This window comes from Helianthus annuus, chromosome 2 (assembly GCF_002127325.2).
Source record: "Helianthus annuus cultivar XRQ/B chromosome 2, HanXRQr2.0-SUNRISE, whole genome shotgun sequence".
Taxonomy (NCBI): domain Eukaryota; kingdom Viridiplantae; phylum Streptophyta; class Magnoliopsida; order Asterales; family Asteraceae; genus Helianthus; species Helianthus annuus.
Window position 1 is genome coordinate 159,912,190 of NC_035434.2, and position 20,929 is coordinate 159,933,118.

The window sequence follows — 20,929 nt, forward strand, 5'->3', positions numbered from 1 at the left end:
CATTCTATCCGGTCTTTCGCTTAATCGTGCGTTCGTACCGTATCATCTTTAAAAACTAACCGGTCTAAGCTAAGCTTAAATAAAAGACCCGTTAGGAATCTAATAGGTTATTATAAACCTTTGTTCCAGATTAGGAGGCCCAGTAAAAGCTATCTACACTTACCGATTTTGAATTATACTTGCTCAGGTAAATACATTTTGACTTATTTTCCCTATACGGGCTTGGGGTAAGGTATTTAAAATACTGCTTGATCGGGCGCACAAGTCCTGCACCTTATGGGTGTACAGTCTTGAATAGCTTGTGTGACTCGTTTAAACAGTCTTGTCTTACTTTAGGCTTTGGGGGGTTATTGACCGTGTCCCGGATATCCTTGGCATTATCTTACGAGATGGCCACGACCAGAGCACGGGGTGTAGGCGTACACCCGGCGTGTATAACTCTTTAATGTGGTGTGTTATTTAACCTTTAGCCCGGACAGCAGATCCCGGTCCACCATAAGTACGGGTACATGTAAATCGTTCACAAGTTTATATTGCATAATTATCCCAAGTTAATAAAAATATTTATGCCTTGTGCATTTAAATAAATTTTCAATCATTTTCAAAATGAGTCAGTCGATTTGTATTTACCAGTGTAAACTGACGTATTTTCCTAAAAGGTTAAGTGCAGGTACTATACGAAATAGGCTGGCTGTTTCTTAGAGCGTCCACGATAGTCTCGCAAGCTCGGACGACATATATCTGTTGAACCATTTATCTTATTTTTAATTGATCCGCCTGTGGATCTGTTTCAACGACATATGATATTTATTATTATATTTGAATTAAAGTTGAAATGAATCTATTCTGCTTCTGCTGTGCATTATTATATTGTGTGTTTGTCTATGACGACGCCAACCACGTCACGTACCCCACACCGGGCCCACTGGTGAACGTGGAGATCGGGGTGTGACAGTATACGAGCTCCAGTTCTAATAAAGACATAAAAGAACCTCTCGAAGAACCCGAACGCTTTCTCAGAAAAAGACTAAAAGCCAAAAACCAAGAGAAAGTGTCGGGGAACCACCTTCCAATGGCGGACCAACGTACCTTTACGGACTACCTGCGGCCCACCGTGGGTAATCTCGGCGCCGCTATCAATGCACCGAATGTCGAAGCCAATAACTTCGAACTTCGGCCGCATTTAATACAGATGCTTCAAAACTCTGCAACCTTCCATGGGCTTGCGGGCGAGGATCCCCATCTACATATTACTAATTTCTTGGAAATATGTGATACCTTTCGGATCAATGGAGCATCAAATGACGCCATTCGCCTCCGAATGTTTCCTTTTTCACTAAAAGACCGAGCGAAGGCTTCGCTTAACGCCCTCCCAGCTGGATCGGTAAACACCTGGGATGAACTAACCCAAAATTTTTTGTATACGTATTTCCTTCCTGCTAAAACGGCTAAATTAATGACTGAAATTAAAACATATTCACAAGAGGACCGAGAATCCTTATATGAAACTTGGGAAAGGTTCAAGGAGCTTTTGCGAAAGTGTCCACATCACGGCCTTGCGATATGGCAACAAGTATCCACTTTCTATAATGGACTGTTGCCACACACAAGGCAAACGCTTGACTCTAGCTCCGGGGGACTTTTAGTTAATCGTCGTCCGCATGAAATATACAATCAAATTGAGGAAATTACTCAAACCAATTTTCAGTGGCACACTCCCCGAGGCAATAAATCTATTGCCCCGGGCGCCCATAAGGTTGACGAAAGCACTTCTTTACAAGCCCAAATCGAGGCCCTTTCTTCAAAAATTAGAAAGTTGGAAATGACAAAAACGGTCTTGGTTGTGGCTTGTGAAGGGTGTGGTGGGCCACATGAAAATTGGAGTTGTATGAAAGAACAGGCGATCAACAAGAATTGGTAAACTACATTGATAATAGACCTACGCCGTCGAGTCCTCCAACGGGCACCTACAACCAAGGATGGCGAAATCACCCTAACCTTGGTTGGAGAGAACACGGCAATGGTAGTAACCAACAAAGCGTAAACCAACGAACAAACTTTCAACAACCAAGAAATGAGTCACAAAATTCCCTCAACAACAAGGTGGACGAGAGAGGCTTGAAGATACTATATCCCGCCTCATCTGCGATAGTGAAAAGAAAAACTCGGATAGGTTTTTACAATTAGAATCAAATTTTAGAAATCAACAAGCTAGTATTCAAAACATTGAAAAACAAATAAATCAACTAGCCCAAAATTTCTCCGAGAGACCGCAAGGCGCGTTCCCAAGTAATATCGAAACAAACCCAAAGGCACAAGTTCATCTCATCACTCTACGGAACCGTACCGTGGGTCCCGCAGAAGGGCCACCACTTATTGAGGAGGTCGCATCTCCGCCACAGGAAGAGAAGGTCACTCCTCCACTACAAGAGCCCACCAAGGCTCCTCTGGTTCCATACCCCGGTAGGTTAATCCGTCAAAAGACCAATGAGCAATTCGCAAAATTCGAAAATCTACTAAAACAATTGCATGTTAACATTCCTTTCATTGACGTCCTTACCCAAATACCCAAATACTCAAAATTCATGAGGGACTTCCTCACTCATAAAAGGAAAATTGAAACATTGCAATTAGTTAACGTAGGCGAAGAATGCTCTGCTCTCGTGCTCAACAAACTCCCCCAAAAGAAAATTGATCTCGGAAGCTTCACAATTCCTTGCTTGATCGGGATTCCCCCGTTCGTAACGCACTAGCCGACCTTGGGGCTAGCATTAACCTCATGCCCACGTCAATGTTTAAAAGACTCGGCTTGGAAAAAACGAGTCCTCAAAAATGAGTATACAACTTGCTGATCGGTCCGTCAAATTCCCACAAGGTGTCGCTGAAAATCTACTAGTCAAGGTCGACAATTTCGTTTACCCGGCCGACTTTGTCATACTTGATATGGAGGAAAACACCGAAGTCCCCCTCATACAAGGGAGGCCATTTCTAGCAACTACACAAGCAGTGGTGGACATGAATGACGGAACCCTCATTTTAAAATATGGGGATAATGAAGTGAAGTTCGGGGTTGGAAAAAGGATAGAGGACGATGACCCGGTCAATTACATGAAAGTTATTGATTCGAGTTTGGATAATGCTCTCCGACGGTGCAACATGGGATGCAAAACATCCCAGTCAGAAAACATATAACCTCACCTTGGGTCTAGCCAAGGACCCTTATAAACGTGGCGCACCACGGATGCATTCGGCGGAACTATCCTTAGTTTAGTTTAATCTTTTAGTTTTAATTTGCAGGAATAAAACACACTCGGGATGGTCAAGGATAACAAGGGAAATGAGAAACATGACCCCATGCACGAAAACAGGACCATCCGACAACAATTTCTTTATTATAGTAAGCTCAGCACGGGCCGTGCCCAGCCAAAACGGCCCCGTGCTGAACTTCCGGCAGACAAACGCCCAGTTCAGGTAACTGTACATGGGCCGTGTTCACTGAACACGTCCCCGTGTCCAGGCTTCTGTTTCTTTTCTTTAATTGTTGTTACTGGCACCTGAACACGGGGCCGTGCCCGGTCACCACGAGGCCGTGTCCAGACTGCCAGTAACATAAAAATTTTGCTTTTAACACCATTTTACACATTTAATCAACCTAAAAATTTATTTTTGGGACACATTGAGGACAATGTGTAATTTAAGTGTGGGGGGATGCTAAAACCTTGAATTTTGCAAGTTCTAATAACAAGCCTTACACAAAACTCTATTGGAACCGCTAATCACCCCAATTTTTTTTCAAAATTATTTTTTTCTACTTGTGTAAGTTTAAGTTGGGAATTCTAAAGTCTAACAAGGTTATATTTTTATAAGTTTACAACCGATAGCGTCGTGATAAAAAAAAACAAACATAAGAAAATTATGAAACGACGTGACAAGCTTAGTTAAAATTTGATTATATATACTTGATCACATAAAAACTCATTCTCACAAAAGTGAGTTTTGAGCCTTTATTGAGCATACAAATATACAAATTTACCCTAAATGCTCATTTTTGGTTTCTTGTGTGAATAGCCGCTTGGTTCTTACGACTCTAGAACTTGCCACGACAATTCATTCCCGGTCCTTACCAACTTAAACCCAAGTAAGTAAATGATGGAGGCATTAGGACTAACCCTTTTTCTTTCAACACCATTATTTTTATTTTTCTTTTCACCTACCCAAAAATTCCCCATAGATTAACCCCTTTGAGCCTAAACCTTTTCATTTCTTAACCAAATTTTTTTTTTTACCCACCAAAACCCTTTTATTTTTCTCTTCAAACAAAAGCTTGTTTGAATAAATACTTGATTAAAAATAAAATGTCACAAAAACAAAATGTTTTACGAAAACCGGCGCTTTTTACGCCTTTCGCCCTTTTTCTACTAACCACTAACCCAACTACCCACATTTAGCCCAAGCTACCCAAAAAGTCCTCTTGATATTTACAAATGTATAAAGTTAAAAAGGAGGAGAATTGATTGCTTGGCAAGCTTATGGTAGGAAAAAGTTCCATGCCGCTCTCTAGTGATTCACTTAAAATACACCTTTGGCCGAGTGTGAGTGATTTCCCCCGTGAGGTATGTGAACTTGTATATAAATGGAATTTTAGAAAGGCATGTTATGCCCTGATAAATAATTTATCTTATGAAAAGTTTTAAATAAATCATAACGAATAAGATTGTAAATAAATAAAAATAAAACTTAAACGATCTTGGAAAATCCCGACACTCGAGGACAAGCCCAAAACCTTCTCTTCTACTCATTCCATTTGGGAGTGTAAGCCACATATTAAAGATTTTTGCTTGAGGACAAGCAAAGATTCAAGTGTGGGGATATTTGATGTGTGTAAAATGCAACATATAAATTACATCAAATGAGGCATAAAACTAACCCTTTTTTAGTACTAATGTTGGAAAAAGCATGCTTTTGTCTTCCTTTTGTATTTTCAGGATTAAATGAGCTCAAATTAACAAAAGAAGCAAAAAGACATCAAAATCTGACATAAATACAAGAAAAGGAACAAAAGTGGATTGCCCGACCCCTCGACAGCATCCTCCCAAGCAAAACAGAGATGGCAGGAGACTGAACACGCCCCATGCTTAGTGAGACAAACTTGTAGAAGCTTCTATTGCCCACCATGGGGCCGTGCCCAGCGAACACGGGGGCGTGACCAAAGTACTGCAGGCGCATTAATTGTAATTGCAAATTACAATTAATGACGAGAGAGAGTGTCACACGGACACGGGGCCGTGCCCAGGCTTCTGTTCAGCCTATAAATAGGAGTGCTTGGAGCCATTGCAACTCATCCCTTGGCACACCACCTCTCTCACACTTCATCCACCACCCACCACCATCACAACACCATCATCCACCACCATCATCCATTGTCCATCATAGAGTGTGTGAGTCGTCTCGGGATCCAAGATTGATCGTAAGAGTTCTTGACAATCAAGGCCATGTTTGCCTAAGTCTCTTACATCACTTGGTGAAGACAAGTGTTTGGTATAATACTTTTTATTTTTAATCTCTTGCACTTCTTAATTGGTTTTGTATTAATGACTTTAATAACTAGTTTCTTATGTTGAAGGTGATTCTTCCTTAGTTTTTTTAAATTGGTTTTGTTTAAATTGATCTTTTGTTTTTTTTTTTTGTCAAAACTTTTGTTTTATGAAAAGATCAAGGCTTTATGGTTTGGATGTGTTTGTGATTGCATGAATCGAGCCCTAGAGACTTGTGGTTGTGTTTTGGTTTGTTTAAAACATTCGGTTGGTTTCGATATTTGTATTTTTCAAGTTATTTGGAACCCTTTGTAACAATTAGGTTTTTTTATGTTAAAGTGTTTTATTATAAAATTGTAAAAACCTGGCAAAACAAGATATTGAAGCCCGCAGATGGAAATAAACAAGACCAAGAATATAGAGATCTTAGACTATGTGGGAGCAAGGCCAAACTTACAGTTGTTTGTCCATTTTTAGACCGGTTTAGTTGTTCACTAGCTCCAACAAAACTAAACAAATTACCACCAGTGTCTTGATTCTATATTCGTTGTTTTGTTGTTTTGCCTGGTTGTGATAGGTTGTTTAGAGTAGATAATCTTTAACAAAAAAAATCACAATCATAAAACCACTTATGACCGGATAAATTAAAAGGCGTTTTGATTTAACTGGGAAAAACATCTCCCTTTAGTGGAGTTCTCGTACAATAACAGTTATCACACCAGTATCCAAGCCACTCTATTCGAGGCATTGTACGGGCGTAAAATGTCGGTCACCACTCTGCTGGGCAGAGGTGCGGGATAGTCAAATCACAGGACCAAAAATGGTAGTTGATGCTACCGAGCGAATTGCACAGATACGGCAACGCATGGCGGCGACACGTGACCGTCAGAAAGCTTACGCAGATCAACGCAGAAAACCATTGGAATTTCAAGTCGGGGACTGGGTCTTACTTAAAGTCTCACCCTGGAGGGGTGTGGTTCGTTTTGGCAAACGGGGCAAACTCAATCCGCGGTATGTCGGACCATTCGAGATCATAGAACGGATAGGCAGGGTAGCCTACAGACTGAACTTACCAGCTGAACTCGTAGCAGTTCACAACGTCTTTCACGTCTCGCATCTGAAGAAGTGTCTGTCAGATGAGACTCTCATAATTCCGCTGAAGGAACTCACTATCGACGAGCACTTGCACTTCGTCGAAGAACCTGTAGAAATCACGGACCGGGATGTTAAGGTCCTCAAATATAAGAGAATTCCTCTTGTTCGAGTTCGATGGAACTCCAAACGTGGCCCAGAGTACACCTGGGAATGTGAAGATCAGATGACAGAAAAGTATCCCCAGTTATTCACGAACAACGCAACCACTACTGAGGCTGAAGCTACTACTTCGGAATTTCGGGACGAAATTCCAGATCAACGGGGGGAAGATGTGACACCCCGGGAAAACCAATGAACGAACGTTACAACTTACCAACTTCCCTCAGTGAGTGCGTACCAAATTTCGGGACGAAATTTCTTTCAAGTTGGGGATAATGTGACAACTCGACTTTTCGACTTACACTATCGCGTTAAATGCACGTTGACTTTGACCGTGTAGTATTTGACTGGTTTGATTTGTAATAATACACGTTGTGTTTTAATGAAACGCATTGTTATTGTTGAATGTGTTATGTGCTTTATGACAAAACGTATGTGTTAATGATATCATGTGAACCTAGTAGTACACACTCAAACTAGCTAAGCCTTACACAACTTTCATGAATCAACTCGATGAATTAGGAACATGATCCGTCAACCTGACCTCGACGAAACAGGAGTTCTGTTTCGTCAACACCATTCGACGAAACAGGTATTCCACCGGCCCAGTTTCGCCGAAAGCCCAGTTAGGGCCCAATAGTTACCGTTTTATGTATTTAAGATTCATAGGCTCGTGAGTTGTTATTTTTGCGAAACCCTAGAACTCTACTGCTTTTGACGGCAACACTGTGTACCCTCCAAGCTATTGCGCACGATCAAACATTCGTACCATCCACCACGGTTAGTTGTGCGTTTGTTTAAACGATTACTTGATTCCTTGGTTATTTATGCATGTTTGTTTATACTTGATTTCTGAACGGATGGGTATACGTGGGTAGAATAGTCTTGATTCGTTTGGCACGATAGATTACATGGTTTTGTGTGAATCATGATGTTGATTTAGAGACATTATTAACTGATCAGATAATGAGGTTGTGTGTTTTGGTGAAATCAGGATTGTTGATGCTCATGACTGTTTGATGTTTTATTAATTGTGATTGACTGAATACTGATCAAATACGGGTCGTTACCATTGAATATTGATTAGATGATGATTGTCTGATGAATAGTTTCTGTTTGATAGTTGTTATGATGATGACGGCAATTAGGGTTTTATGTGTTAACATTCGTAACTGACTGATTTTGACGTAACAGAACACTTGACGTAACAGAATTATTAACGAAACAGAACTCTCGGTGAAACAGATTATGTTTCGCCAAGAGTCAGTCAACGAATTAGAACATCTGATTCGCCAAATACAATTGACGAAACAAACATATGATTCGCCAAAAGGTAGTTGACGAAACAGGATCAGTTTCGCCAACCTGATTCGCCAATGTTGTGTTTCGCCAACTTGCGATTCGCCGACTTGTGATTCGCCAATTAAGCATAACTTTGCACAGTAGCTTGATGTAACTCTGTTAAATGTTAATTGGATTGATTAACTGTTGGTAACTAATATGCATGACTTATATGAACTCGTATACGTGCAATGTGATACTTGGTGAGACTGTTGTGAACATACTTACGTGCCAACTTCATGAATACAAACTGATCGTGTATACGTGCATACCATAGGACGTGACTGATTGACTGTGATCACATAGTTAGCATACCGAGCAAACCAAGGTGAGTTCACACGAGCCAAGGCATGGGTTCCCAGGGTGGGAATGGGGTTGGATGATTATTTTATGCATACTCAGACATTAGAACCTGCAACTAGACTAGTAACATTTATAGAACTGATCTTCGCACACCTGCCTTTGGAAGGCCGCGAACTAATGAACTAATCTTCGCACACCTGCCTTTGGAAGGCCGCGAACTAACGAACTAATCTTCGCGCACCTGCCTGGTTGGTAAAGACCAGGCCGCGATACAAAGGAATCTAGTCTAAAATACTTGGGATGTTTTCCCCTAATCTTCTCACACCTGCCTAGGAGGCCGCGATGGAAATTAATACTATACATGACATAACGGACGAACATACTATTACTCACACTATACAATTACTGAACTAAAAATTGTGAACTCGCTCAACTAGTTGTTGACTCTCTGCTGCATGCCTTGCAGGACCTTAGGTACTTATGGAGCTTGCACAAGGATGGAGCAGGTCGTTGTGGAGCATGGATCGTGGATACCATGTTAAAACATTTAAACAATCAAACTTAATATTTCTTGGATTTACATTTACATACATTGGATTTTCATTATTACGCTTCCGCTATTGATACTATGTTTGATTTAAAAACATCAATTGTATTGAATGGGGTTTACGAACTATTTATTTATATTATGCGGTGTTTAATATGATTGATGGCTTGATCCTGGTCATGTCACGCTCCCAAGCGGTGGTACTCAGCGTGTGGATTTTGGGGGTGTGACATCAACCTCCACCTCAAGTTAATCATGCACAACCTCAATTCAATCCAAGGGCTTACATTCCTGTTCCATCACAACCACAAGTCCAACCACAACAACAAGCTGATTATACCAACAATCCTCAACCTCAAAACCCTAACACAGTCCGAGTTGACACTTCAAACCGTTCACAAGTTAGCATTGAAGTAGCAAAGGAGCATATGGAACTTATCAATACGATGGTCAGTGTTTACTGCGGTTTGGTTGCAGGTCATATTGGAAACATCAATATGACCCATGAAGATTATTAACAGATCGAAAAGGATGAAATGGAGTTGATGGATATCAAATGGGCTTTTGCTAGTGCAGTTAGAAGGGCAAAAGACTTCATGGCTCGAACTGGAAGAACTTCGTTGGAAGGCAAGAAGGATACGAAGTACGGGTTTGATATAAATGTTGTCACATGCTTCAATTGTGGCGAGAAGGGGCACTTCAAACGTGAGTGCACCCGACCAACTAAACAAGGCAATCATAACCCATTCAGAAACCAGACGAGTACTTCAAATGTGAATGCCAAGGAAGAGAATCGTGACAGGAGGATTGTAGCAGTTAACAACAATCAAAACCAGTCTAGACCATCAAATCCCAATCGGGCTTTGACCGTTCAAGCTGATGAAGGATGTGACTGGTCTGTACAGTTTGGGGAAGGTGATCAAGGAGGAGGAACAACATGTTATGCAAAGATCATCAACCACATCAAGCATGTTCATAAGGAGGAATTCTCTGAAAGTGACGACAGTTCTGGTTATTCAGATGTTGAAGACTTGTTGAATGAAGCTGAGGAGTTAAAATGTTAGAAATCAGTTCTGATCAAGAAGGCTGCTGCTGCATCTAGGGAAATGGAGAAGTTCTTTTCTGAAGATAGATCTTTTTCTTTTCAAACTGCCTTTATGGCAAATGTCTCGGCCTCTTCGTGTCAGGTAAATTCTGAAACTCCCGCTCCTAGTGTTTGTAAATCTTGTGCAGATATGAAGCTTGAATCAGAAAAGCTTCATAGTCATAATCAAAGTTTAGTTATTGAACTATCTAAATGCAAAGAGGCAAATATGGCTTTAATTCGGAATGAAAAGGAATTTAAATCTGTAATCGAAACATTAAAGAAAAGCATGTCCGAAGTTAACAAAGTGGTTTATTATAAACAAGTGAGCATAAATGAGTACATAAACATTGTTGAGGAAACCAAAAAAGCAACTAGCCATTGCCAAATGCGAGCATGATGCAATCAAACAAAAATTGGAGAGTTATTCTAACTCCCGATTTGTGCTTGATCACATCATCGATGTTCAACAACTGAAAGGAAACAAGAAAGGCGTAGGGTATGAGAAATGTCTGCCCCTTTGAGACATAATTATACCAAAATGCCTGATGAAGAGGATATGCCACGGTATGAACCCAGTGTGCCTCTTGACTATGAGTAATTTTCTACTGGCGTAGGGTTCAAACCGAACAGTTCTTCAAACACATCCTCTGAGCAACAAGAAATCTCAACATCCATGAAACAAAGTCCTCCAATTATTGAGGACTATGAGTCATCGGATGATGAATCAGATTTGGATGTTAGTGATTAAGATAAATCACTTGACAAGATGAAAGGAGTAGAAATTCCACTTGAAAATCACATTCTTTGTGATCCTGATACTCCTGCTATTCAGACAATAGTCAAACAAGTGATAGATCCTGTCAAAGTTGACAAGGCGTTTGTGTCTGCCATTAAAAGCAGTAATGTGTTGTACACTTTGGTTGGTGGTGACAAAATCTATTCAGATCACGATTTCCCAATTGAAAATGTCAATCAATCCTTGATTGATAAAGTTTTTGAAGATAACACAAACAAGTTTTTGGGAAAAACACTTCCTGGAATCGTTGTAACTCAATGTGATCCAGTTCCTAAAGCTGAGATTAGAAAACAATTTCGAAGTCAAAAACCACCAACAACGCAACAACCTAGTGCTTCTAAGGGTAAACAACCAGTCAGGCGAGCTCAAAAGCCTAATGTCTCCCAAACGAAATTTGAAACAAAAGGAGCTCGTTATCAAAAGAAAGCAAAAGATGTCAAATTCGTGGCATCAAAGGGTACTGATAAGATTGAGACTTTTGAAAACAAATCAAACACCGATTTTGTACAACAAGTCACGATCTTAAAACGTAACAGTGAAAACAATTACACTCAACATACAAACGGGTGTGATGAAAAAGCAAGTACCTCAGGCTCCACGGGTTCAGAATCTGTTGGTCAATCAAATTCTCCTAAATTTGTGGAAAGGAGAACATGTTTTAAATTTGGGGAGTTTGGGCATATCATTAAAAATTGCCCAAACGCTCCAAAGGATAAATTTGTTGAGAAAGCACCACCTGAAAAGGTTCACCCTCAACGTCGTTCAGTTTCACCAAAACATGATAAACGAACAGTTAAAGAACAAGAAATGAAACAACGACGTAAGAACATAAAAAATGTTGAAACAACTTTAAAATTTGAAGTTAAAACAGCAAAAAGGGAACCAAGTGTTTCACAACCAGTAAAACCAGAAGCTTCAAAAGCTGTTTACAGCACTTAATCTGGTAGGCAAAAACAAACTTGGAAACCTAAGACGGGTGATAGTTCAGGGGGAGCTACTGTTTTTGAAAATCATCAACAAATTGAGATCACTTTTCATGATGCTCAGGGACAACCCAAGACCACTAAGGCTTGGGTCCCCATACTCAACTGATCTTTGAACGACATGTGTAGGGTGTTCCAGGAGGAACTATTAATAGTCATTGGATTGTTGATAGTGGAGCATCCAGTCACATGACTGGCGACTTACGGCTTCTATATGATGTGAGAAATATTAGAGGAGGCTATGTCGCATTTGTGGGAGACAAAGGCGGATACATCACTGGAGAGGGAAGTATCTCCAATGGTATTGTGTGTTTCGATAAAATCAATTATGTTTGTCAAATTGATCACAATCTTCTCAGTGTGTCGCAAATATGCGATAAAAAGTTCACCGTGCATTTCGATGATGCCGGTTGTTATGTGCTTAAACCTGGGTTCAAAATTCCACAAGAATGGATTCTCTTATCGGCTCTGAGAGTTAATGATCTTTATCTCCTTGATATGAGCCAATAGATTACAACATCTGCACAAGTCACTTGCTTTGTCTCGAAAGCCACAAAAAAGGAGTCTATATCTTGGCACAGGAGAATGGGGCACATTCACTTGAGGAAGATGAACCATTTGGTGAAAAACAATCTTGTGAATGGTGTGCCGGTGAGAAGTTTTCATTTACAAGATATCTGTGTCTCGTGTCAGAAAGGGAAGCAAATAAAGAAGTCTCACCCCTTGAAGAAAATCAACACTATCAGCATGCCTCTCGAACGTCTTCATATGGACCGTTTCGGACCTATGAAGCACAAGACAACATTCGGGGATGCTTATTATCTAGTGGTTACCGATGATTATTCTAGATTTTCTTGGGTATCTTTCATGGCACACAAGAGTGAAACTCCTGGCATCCTCAAGGATCTTCTTACAATGTTGGAAAATCTCTACTCGTTGAAAGTTAAGAGGATCCGAAGCGACAATGGAACGGAATTCAAGAATCAAGTGATGGATGAGTTCTGTACTTCTAAAGGCATTCTTCATGAATACAGTTCTCGTTACACTCCACAACAAAATGGTGTCGCGGAGAGGAAGAATCGGACGATAATCGAAACTACAAGAACTATGTTAGTAGATTCGGAACTCCCTGTTCAATTCTGGGGGGAGGCTGTGTCGACTGCGTGCTACACATTAAACCGAGTTCTTACAGTTAAGAGGCATGGTAAAACTTGTTTCGAACTTCTATAGAAAAGGAAACCGGATCTTTCTTACTTAGAACCTTTTGGTGCTCCATGTACTATGATTGATCCGGATGGAAATTTTGGCGCGAAAGCTATCGATGGTTTCTTCCTTAGATATGCAACTCCAAATTTTCGTGTATGGAGTGAAGTGAAGGTTCAAAGGACACAAGTCCTGTTAGGGCTTCGGGTGATTCTTGTATGTTCGATTATGATGGACTGTTTGACTCCTTTAATCTGCCGACCTTTGACGAAGAATCAGCAGCTGCTAGAATGTTATTCGAAAGTGACAACGCTGCTGACTCGCCATTGGTTAGACCTGTTATTGTTGACCCACAAGGTTCTTCATCAGTTAACAATACGGTACAAAATGAGGTATTTGAAGATGCTGCTGATTATAATTAGTCTTCGGAAGATGATGAATATCATGATGCAGTAGAAGGATCTTCAGCTCCAGTTGCTCCTGTTCAAGGTGCCTCTGTTGATACGCCTCATATGCAGAATGTAGATACTGCTGAAGGGAATACATCCACCTCTACACACATTCCTTGTGTGGAGTTGGTTGTTGATCTTAATCTTAACAATTTGGGTATCAATGCTCGTGTTTCTGAAAATCCTGAAATGAGGATTCACGATATCCATCCGCAGCAGAACATTAATGGAGATGTCCAATGCGGTGTGCAGATGCGTAATCAGCTAAGAAACAACCAGAATGCCGGTTTGTATTCAGCCATTAGAGAATCTGGTCTTCAAAATGATTGGTCCTTCGCGTGTTACGTTTCACAAGAAGAACCGAAATCTTGGAAAGAACCTTTAAAGGATAATGCTTGGGTTGAAGCCATGCAGGAGGAACTGCAGCAATTTCAAAAGCTTGGTGTTTGGAAGCTTGTTGAAAGACCGGAAAATTACAAGAAAATTGGCGCACGATGGGTTTTCAAATGCAAGAAGGACGACCGTGGAGTAGTTATTCGTAACAAGGGAAGATTGGTCGTTCAGGGATTTTGTCAGATTGAGGGGATTGACTACAATGAAGTCTATGCACCAGTTGCACGTGTGGAAGCTATTCGGATCTTTCTTGCTTATGCTTCATTTAAAGGATTCAAAGTCTAACAGATGGATGTCAAAAGTGCTTTTCTTCATGGGATAGTTCAAGAAGAAGTGTATGCCGAACAACCTCCAGGTTTCGAAGATCCTGTCCATCCCGATCGGGTTTGGTTGCTCAACAAAGCTCTTTATGGTTTACATCAAGCACCTAGAGCTTGGTACGCAACCCTATCCAACCATCTTCTGGAGAATGGATTTCGATGAGGTCTTATTGATTGCACTCTCTTTATCAAGGAACAAAATGGAGATCTTCTGCTGGTGCAGGTATGATGATATCATATTTGTTTCTACTAACGATTCTTTGTGTAGGAAATTCGAACGTATTATGCAGGAAAAGTTCGAGATGAGCGCTATGGGGGAGATGAGTTTCTTAATGGGCCTACAAGTTCAGCAAACCGAGCCTGGGATATTCATTCATCAGACTAAATATGTTGGTGACATCTTGAGCCGGTTCCAGATGTCAGATGCAACGCCCATTGGTACCCCACTTCCGCAAAATCACGGGATTACTCCAGATTTGAAGGGTGAAAGCGTCAACTCCTCCTATTATCGTGCCATGATCGGATCTCTCATGTATCTTACTGCTTCGAGGCCTGACATCATGTATCCAACGTGCCTGCTTGCAAGATATCAAGCCAGCCCGAAGGCCTCTCATTTATTAGCTGCTAAAAGGATTTTTCGCTATTTGAAGGGATGCCCAGACACCGGTCTTTGGTACCCTAGGGATGATAGCTTTGACTTAACTGCATACAGTGATTCTGATTTCGGTGGTTGCAAAGTTAACGGCAAATCAACAACAGTAGGATGTCAATTCTTAGGAAATTGCCTAGTTACGTGGCAGTGCAAGAAGCAAACGTGTGTTGCTACATCGACCAGTGAAGAAGAATACATTGCTGCCTCCAGTTGTTGCTCCCAAGTTTTGTGGATACAACAACAAATGCGCGACTACGGTTTTGAATATCTACTCCTATTTTTGTTGATAACAATGCTGCCTTACAGATCACTAGAAATCCTGTGCAGCATTCCAAGATCAAACACATCGAAATTAAATATCACTTCATACGTTACTGTTTTGACAAAAGATTAATCGATGTTGTTCACATCCCCACCGATCACCAACGTGCCGACCTGTTTACAAAAGCATTTGATAAATCACGGTTTGATTATCTACTTTGGTCAATGGCATTAAGGTGATATCCGAGTAAACCTCTTTGGCTAATCGTTTTTGTAAATATCTTCTTTCAAAATTCGAAAAATACAAAAAGATTTTCACTTTCGTAATCTTTTAGAATTTTAGGGGGAGAAAATTTCAAGAAAATAAAAAAAACATAGAAAAACTCAAAAATCCAAAAAGATGTCTTTATGTTCTGTCTTTTCGTTTGAAAAATGCAAAAATAAAAAAAAATATAGAAAACCCAAAAATGAGTTTCTTGGAAAAAGGAAGGTGATGATATTCACTGGTGTGGTCGGTCAACATGGTTAAAAACATTAAACAAATGATAAGTATCTCTTCTAACGATGTATCTGTAGGCTCACAATCAAACTAAAATGTGTAGGATGATACAAACCTAACAGACATCAAGTCAGGTGGGAACCATTCATTGGCATATGGTCTTGGTACCGAAATATCGTTTGATAGATTGTCAAGGTTCTGAGATATTCGGTCTTTATGCTGCTTATCATCTGGGTATCATGGTTGTATCTTTTACCGAAAAATAACGGGGACGTAAGTCTAGATCTTCCATGATACCATACATACGTGTACATATTGCATCCGACCTCAATAAGTGATAAACAATCACATGTCTAAACAAATAAGTGATAAAATATCACATCTATCCGGGAGTCAAGTTCGTCTCTCTGCTGTACGAAAGTACTGACCTGTTCACGGACTTGCTCCTGTGCCCTCATGCATCGAAAATCAAGTTCCTCATCAATAAGTGATTCTATCACATAGAGCTTGGCTTTCAACTCAAAATAAGTGAGTATCTCACATCTTATACGGTCAAACAGATGATAATCGGTATACTCACCGGTAAGATGAATTCTCGTGCATACCTTGATACGGGAATGTGTCATGAAGTGGATTCACATCGACTTGTAAGTATAATCCTTACCGTAAAGTGTATCTCCTAAGTGTGATTACGTTTGATAAGCATGGGTTTATGTGGATAACAATACCGATAATCGAGGTAGTATACTTATCAAGAACTTTAAACTGAAATCAAATCATGTTGACTAAGACCGTAAACTGGTATGATTCCTTATCCTTGAAACTTGCAAAAGTTGCATGTGACAACTCGAGTTTTTGACTTTCACTTTCGCATTTATTGCACGTTGACTTTGACTGTTGACTTTGATTGCTTAGTTATTTGACCTGTTGACTTGTAACTGTACACTTCGTGTATAATAAAACATATTGTGTTTGCATTATTATGTGTTTGCTTGTATAACATGAAACCTGTTGAAAAACCTAAAACTGATAACACATGAATGATCCCGGCGAAACAAAAGTTGATTCGCCAAGAACACCCCGACGAAACAGAAGCTTGTTTCGTCAACTCAATCTCGACGAAACAGGATGTTTCGCCGAGCCCAGATTCGCCGAAGGCCCAGTTCGGGCCCAACTTGTTACGCGACCTTATATACCTGGTGTTTTGTTTCGTTTGTCACTCTTGGCAATCTGAAAAACCCTAGAACTCTCTCTCCACTTTGACGACAGCCCTGTGTATTCCCAAGCACTCGTGAACGATCAAACATTCGTATCATCCATCCATCTCGGTTAGTTGCATGCTCGTTAAATCGGGTTATAAAATCTTTGGTTTCTTTACACATGTTGTGCATATGTTGTTGATCTGTAAATTGATAGGAGTATCTTGATTCTGATTTTTATTATGCATGAGAGATTGGTCTCATAGATTATGTGAAACATGAGTATGATTAGGGGTCCATGAGTCTTACGTAATGTTAACCGTTTGCACATATGATTAAACTGACCAAATATAACCACATGATGATCCCTTGAACCCACGAATCTGAACTAGTAATCAATCGTATGAACACCTAGTAATATGATGGATTGTGCTCGTGTTATACTCGTTGTATGAACAGCTCGTTAAGGTTAATGGTTGGATTAATAAAATTTATTGATCCTATGATGATTGGATGATGATTTCTAAGTTAATGAGTTTCGTATGATTGCTTCTTGATGATGACGGCTGATTAGGGTTTCCTGTGTATTCTGTGTAACTGTTAAATGTGTAACTGACGTCTTCGATGTAACGGATGGAGTTACGAAACGGGATTTACGGCGACACAAGTGGGGTGTTTCGCCGACGTTAAGTGACGAATCAGAATGTGTTTCGCCAAGGGTAACCGACGAAACAGGATTTGTGTTTCGCCAAGGGTAGTCGGCGAAACAGAGTGTGTTTTGCCAATATGTGTTTCGCCAATTCTGCGTTTCGCCAATTTGGATAATTTGCACAGTAACTATTTCTGTTAAGTGTTAATTGGATTAATTAACTGCTGTTAACTGATATACATGACTAGTATGGTTTTGGATACGTGGTCTGTGTCACTCGATGGTTGAATATACGTGAACATCGTGAATACAAACTGATTGTGTATACGTGCATACTTTAGGATATGACTGATCTACTTTGAGCACATACTTAGCATATCGAGCAAACCAAGGTGAGTTCACTGCATTTCTCTAAGCATGTGTCCCGGTGGTTTGGGACATCTAGTAAACATTTGGAAGGGAATGTTGGGTAAACAGTCAAATTGGGATGTTGGTTATTGAACCTTGAATCAATCATTTACCGGATTGCCTGTAGGGCAATGGGGTAATTAGTTGATAGCGCTATTAGGTTTGACACCCTCACACCGGGCCGTAAGGACGGGCGTGAACTAATTACCTGGACATTGTGACCAATGCTTGGTTAGGGGCATTGGGGACTGGACACACTTCCAGGATATAATGGGACACACTTCCCGGATATAAATGGACACACTTCAAGGGTATAGTGGGACACACTTCCCGGACATAATTGGACACACTTCCTATGGTATAGTAATCAAGTTAAAAACAACATCATAACACAAGGTTGAATTGACTTAACATACATCTGGTAACAATACACGTTAATAAAACTTTGAACTCACTAGCGTCATCTGACAACTTGTCTGCATGCTTGCAGGTCGTTAGGTATCGAGACATGGGCTTGCTATCTGGGAGTGCTGGAGTGGTCATGAATCGAGGCCCTTGGATATATTGTTACATGGGTTTTGAACACTTATTATGAAACACTTGTTTAACAATTTACTCTATGTTTCCGCTAAACGATTCTTTTGGGTTTAACATTATGAATTGGGTTTTTACTGTTAATGAAAGACATGTTTGATTTAAACACTTTGTATGGTTCAATGTGATTGGTGGCTCGAACTATGATGTGTCGCACCTCCCGCGGTATTTCCGCTTGTGGTATTTTTGGGGGTGTGACAGTTTGGTATCAGAGCCACTGGTTATAGTGAACTAGGTTTTAAAACATTTTTGTAAAACCAGACTATAATCGAACACCTTCGAAAATCGATCATGATACTAAGCTCCAGATTGCAAGGTTCGTTTTTCTCTTACTTTGTGTGTTATTTGTTTAGCGGTCACACACTCACAACTTGCATGAAATGATACAGTAGATACTGTGGTGATTTGATAGTGTGACACTACTTTTTGACTCATGAGAATAGTAAACCTGTGATATCACTTGTTGTGTTGCTTGAACGGGGGAAACCTCGAGCGCAAGCTAAGAGGCACTGAGACGAACATGCAAATTGCCTTATTATTATGGGTGCACACTTAATAATAAAGCAAGGTGCATGCAAGTCCCTGTGAGTCTTATCGAACGTAAGAAGGGTTCTGCCTTATTTTGTGTATGAACTTGGTAGAGTATAGATATTAGTGTGATACATGACTTCCACCTCATTCGATTTCTAAATCAGTTCATTTCCAACTATAGAATCATGAGTGTACGAGGCCACGGACGTGGCAACATCAACATGACTCAGGCTGAGTTGACTGACTTAATCAATACCCGTGTGGCTAAGGCTTTAGCAGCTTATCAACCTGGTACAGAATGTACCAAGTACTCTTTACTCTTATACCTCGTACACGTCTTTTCACTCCTATAATGTGTTTCCTTTCGTCATTTAGGTCAGCACTCGCAACCTCAACCCAACCAGCCTGCTTGTACGTTCAAAATGTTCATGGACTGTAAGCCACAGACCTTCACCGGGACTGAAGGGGCTGTGGGACTCCTGAGAAAGGCAGAGTTAGTATTTGCTATATGTAACTGCCCCGCTGGGGACAGGGTGAAGTATGCGGCGGGCACGTTGGCGGATAGTGCCCTAATATGGTGGAATGCCCAAGTTCAGCTGCTGGGCATCGAGGCAGCGAATGCCACGACTTGGGATAACTTTAAGGAAATGATCAGAGAGGAGTATTGTCCTCGGGATGAGATCCAGAAGTTGGAAAACGAATACTATGACTTGAAGATGGTAGGATCTGAAGTTGAGGCTTATGTGAAGCGATCGTACGAACTGGCTGATATCTGCCCGAACTTGTCTCGGCCCATGCCTCGAAGGATTAAGTTGTTTATCAAAGGGCTGCCTCCACATTTGAAGAGTCTAGTTACTGCAGCGAATCTCAACGATCTGACACAGATTGTCCGTTTGACCCACAAGATTGTGGATCAGGAGGTAAACAGTAATTCGTTACCCCCGCGTGTTTCAGCCACTACTACTGCTGCACCCACTGCCACCGCGTCTAATAACGATAACAAATGGAAGTGGAGCGACTATGACAAAGCCTCTAGTGCGGGTCAGACTCAGAAAAGGGCAGACACCAACAGTAACCGCAGCATCAGCCAGTCGTCTTCCGTCAATCAAGGCCAAGGGGGTAGCCAAAGTCAGGGTCAGTATGTGGGGAGGAAGCCACGGTGTAACAAGTGTGGCTATCATCATTACGGGTCGTGTGGTCGGACATGTAACAGGTGTGGTAAAGCGGGTTATGAGGCCAGGGATTGTAGGGCCTCACAGCCCAAACACCAGCAGCAGCAGAACCAGCAGAACGAGAGACAGCAAGGACAACCACCCCAGCAGAACTAGGGTTTCAGGAATGGGTGCTATAAGTGTGCTGATGAGGGTCACTTTAAGCGGGATTGCCCTCAGTTGTATCAAAACGCTAACGACAACAACAACCGCCCGAATAATAGCAATGCTAGGAACAACAACAACAACAACAACAACAACAACAACAACGACAACAATGGGGGTAATGGTGCTCGAGGCAGAGTGTTCCAGCTTGGGGCTGGGGATGCCAGGAATGACGGCAATGTCGTAACCGGTACGTTTCCTGTAAACAATCATATCGCTTCTGTGTTATTTGATTCTGGCGCCGATTGGAGTTATGTGTCCCTAGAATTTAGTCGATGACTGGGGATAACCCCAACACCCTTAGAAGTTAAGCAAGTAGTAGAACTAGCAGATGGTAAGACGATAGAAGCTTCGAATGTTCTTTTCGGGTGTAAACTAGATCTCGTGGGTCAGGTATTTGACATCGATCTTCTTCCCGTTACGCTCGGTAGTTTTGACATAGTGGTAGGCATGGATTGGTTGTCTAAGCACCAAGCGGAGATTTTGTGTAAGGAAAAAGTTGTGCGTATTCCTCTCCCCGATGGAGAGTCATTATCAGTTCAAGGACATC

The 20,929-nt window shown here is 41.0% G+C and overlaps 1 non-coding gene across 1 annotated transcript; it reads right to left on the reverse strand.

Moving 5' to 3' along the window:
* Window positions 1-1,450: 1,450 nt before the first annotated feature.
* On the reverse strand, window positions 1,451-1,557 carry LOC118490036. Its single transcript, XR_004888044.1, has one exon. It is a non-coding gene; the product is annotated as a small nucleolar RNA R71 (small nucleolar RNA).
* Between the last annotated feature and the right edge of the window lie 19,372 nt (window positions 1,558-20,929).